At 37.3% G+C, this 3,909-nt stretch overlaps 1 non-coding gene across 1 annotated transcript; it reads left to right on the top strand.

Annotated features, from left to right (window-relative positions):
* Nucleotides 1-3,322: 3,322 nt before the first annotated feature.
* Nucleotides 3,323-3,427, top strand: LOC123282836 (U6 spliceosomal RNA). The gene has a single exon (XR_006523123.1). It is a non-coding gene; the product is annotated as a U6 spliceosomal RNA (small nuclear RNA).
* Nucleotides 3,428-3,909: the final 482 nt, after the last annotated feature.

The following is a 3,909-nucleotide window of genomic DNA, read 5'->3' as shown; positions in this document are numbered from 1 at the left end:
TTCCATCCTTAAAGATACTCTTCAGAGCTGTGAGATATGTCCTAAAATAAGCCACAAAGCCAATAGCCTGTCTTTAGGGATGGCAGTGTTTCATGAATATGAAGAATGCCTTGAAATCAACAGCACTGATGACAATTAGCTTCAGAAGAGTTGCATGGTAATGTTCGGCTGCTCCTTTCAACCACCTGCTTTATGGCGTCACAGATGCAGAGGATCCTCATTACCCTCCCTTACAAAATGCTCTCAATTCAGAAAAAATGGGGAGAGGTTCAAAGGAGAAGGAAGGAAACACAAGATTAAGGAAAACGGAGCATCAGGGATGATAAAGCAGGGAAAACAAGGAAGATTGCAGCCAATTAATAGAAATAAAAGCTTTTAGAAAACAACTGATGGCAACATTCAAAATAAATTTACACTCTGGTCTTTGAGGTTTATTCCTCTGCTTAAATAGTCAGCTACTTTTTTTAGATGCTTCAAAAACTGTCCTGTAAAAGGTCTTCGATGGTATAAGTGGGTTGTTTAAATAGGAAGAAAAAGAAACGCCAAAACAGCTGTGATATTTTTATTTTCATCACCAATTTTCCTAATTAGCTGTATGACCTAGAGGAAGTTACTTAACATCTCTGAAACACTACTTTTTTTTTTATTTATTTTTTTATAAAGATTTTTATTTTTCTTTTTTCTCCCCAAAGCCCCCTGGTACATAGTTGTATATTCTTTGTTGTGGGTCCTTCTAGCTGTGGCATGTGGGACGCTGCCTCAGCGTGGTTTGATGAGCAGTGCCATGTCCACGCCCAGGATTCAAACCAACGAAACACTGGGCCGCCTGCAGCAGAGCGCGCGAATTTAACCACTCGACCACGGGGCCAGCCCCATGAAACTCTACTTTTTCATATATAAAATGAGAATTATGCCTACATAGGCTGTTGTAAGAATTAAGTATCTTCTTATTTGTAGGTACATACTCATAGCTGTTGAATGAATCCTAACTTTAGTGTTATTGTTGTTAAAAACAACTTATTGAATCTAGAAAGGAAGAGGTACTAATATTTTGAGATCCTATCTGAAATGACATTTTCATATACTAACCCTATTTAAGTCCATTGAATCTTTGAGCAGTTAACAAACTTTTTCTGTAAGGGCCAAATAGTAAATATTTTAGGCTTTGCAGACCGATAGTCTCTGTCTAAACTACTCAGCTCTGCCTCAGTGGTGCAAAAGCAACACTAGACGGTATGTAAACGAATGGGCATGGCTGTGTCCCAATAAAATTTTATTTACAAAAGCAGGCCAGATTTGGCTTGTGGGCAGTACTTTGTCGACCTCTGAGCTAGATAGTATTCCCAAATTACAAATTAAGAAACTATTGCTCAAAGTGCTCAAGCAACTTGCCCTGGGTCACTCAGCTCATAAGTAGCAGGCCTGAGGTTTGAACCTAGGACCATATATCCCAGAGCTCATGTTCTTTCCTCCACACTGAGTTGTGTTAATTGGCATCATACCTTTTGTAGCCATTTTAAAGCAAAATTTACGGCTCAGGGGAGAAATTCTGCTCAACTAAATGCACGATTTCTCTGTAACACAAACGGTGCCCAAATAACTGAAGTAGAACACATCAAGATTCCAGGGCCCATGCTCGTTGTAAAATTTATAGTCTCAAAAGGGTTTGCCAGTATTATTTCAGTGAGAAGTTGGTCTTGCCAAAATCAACTGAAGAATTATTACATGAATGTCAAAAAGTAATTTTAACCTGAATTTCCTGGAAAACGCTAGTAAACATTTTCTTATTCAAGCTTCAACAACCTAGAGATTTGCCCCAATCATCCAATGCATCCTCATAGACAAAGGAAATATTGATACTTTATAGAACAAGAAATGGGAATAAGAAAATATCCATTCTTCCAATTATTTATGCCAAACATTCATTTCCTCTAAAGATGGGTCCACAGGCATTTACGAAATAGTTTTCAACTGGATTGCAAAGAGAAGGAATAGAAAAAGTGTAACAGAATCGACTGGAGATCTTCATTACAAATATACAGCCCAGCCTTCACCCCTACCACCCCAAGATTCAAGACTCCCTTAGTAGGGTCAGGGAATGACTTGGCATCTGCTCTTAGGAAACAAAATAAGGAGAAATAAATACTTCAATGGATTCTAATTACTCCACTTTCAGACGTACTGGTTAAAGAAGGGATTCTCCTCTTCAGCACTGTTGACACTTTGAACTGGGTAAATCATTGCGGTGGGAGCTACCCTGTGCATTGTAGGATGTGCAGCAGCAGCCCTAGCCTCGACAGCCTAGATGTCAGTAACATCCTGCCCCGAATCGTGACAATAAAAAATGTCTCCAGACACTGCCAACTGTTCCCTTGGGGCAAAGCTGCCCTCATTGAAAAGCACTGGGTTAGAATATAAACCATCTGATACTGGGTTTTTCTTAACATCCAGTCCAAAAAAAAGAATGAAGAAGATAAGTCCGTGTGAGATCTAGTCAGAGCACTTTCCTTCTGCTCTATTTAAGGACCACGAGCCCATCAGCCCCACCTTTTTATTGAAGTGTAGCCATTATTTTGAACTCATTGGAAATTTTAAGTATGCACTAACATGCTCTCTTGACATATTTTTTATAGTACCAAGTATCATTTGTCATTCACTGTAATAGGTTTTATGTCAATATTAATGCTCTGTGGATCAACATTGTTTTCTCTGCCTTCTTTTTCTTTTTCATTCTGTTTGTTACATATTTTAAATGATCTTGGAATTTGCCATATCAACATTTCAAAACTTCTATCACCTCTGCCTTCCCTAACTAAAATTCAATTACATGAAAAACACAATAGAAAAGTAACCAGTCCTCAAATAAATGTCATTCTAGTGTTAATTAAAATATTACCTAGGTCTAGACAATAACAAGTGTTAGTCAAGATGTAGAGAAATTGGAACTGTCATATACGGCTGGTGGGATGGTAAAATGGTATAGCTACTTTGGAAAATAGGTTGGCGGTTTCTTAAACAGTTAAACATAATTTATCATTACACCCAGCAATTCTACTCTTAGGTATCTGCCTAAGAAAAATGAAAACACATGTCCACACAAAGACTTGTACCCAAATAACAGCATTATTCATAATAGCCAAAAAGTGAACACAACCCAAACGTTCATTAACTGGTGAACGGATAAACAAAATGTGTTATAGTCATACAATGGAATCCTATTCAGCAATAAAAAGGAATGAAGTACTGATACATGCTTCAGTATGGATAAACTTCGAAAACTTTATGCTGTATGAAAGAAGCCAGCCACAAAAGACCACATACTGCGCTCACTTCGGCAGCGCATATACTAAAAATTGGAATGATACAGAGATTAGCATGACTCCTGGGCAAGGATGATGGAGAAATTTGTGAAGGCTTCCATATTTTTTTGCCACAATGGCAATCATATTACAATATATAAATGCATCAAAATAACATGTTGTATACCTTAAATTTACACAATGTTATATGTCAAATATATTCAATAAAAAAAGACCACATACTGCATTATTCCATTTATATGAAATGTCCAGAATAGGCAAATCTATAGAGACAGAAAGTAGATTAGCTGGGGCTGGGTGTATATGTGGGGGGTAGGGGTGGGGAATAACCGCTAACATACATTGAGTTTCTTTGGGGGGCGATAAAAATGTTCTAAACTTAGATCATGGTGATGGTTGCACGATTCTGTAAGTAAACTAAAAACCATTGAATTGTACACTTTATTTGGGTGAATTTTATGATATATAATTTATATCACATTAATTAATATATATTGCATAGGTCTAGATAAAACCCTACCTGAATGAAAATTGAGGTTCACCTACTAGGCTGGAAACTCAATCAGTAAGCTTTCATTGTCTTTCCATT

This window comes from Equus asinus, chromosome X (genome assembly GCF_041296235.1).
Source record: "Equus asinus isolate D_3611 breed Donkey chromosome X, EquAss-T2T_v2, whole genome shotgun sequence".
NCBI classification, from domain to species: domain Eukaryota; kingdom Metazoa; phylum Chordata; class Mammalia; order Perissodactyla; family Equidae; genus Equus; species Equus asinus.
This window is presented reverse-complemented; position numbering and strand designations above follow the sequence as displayed.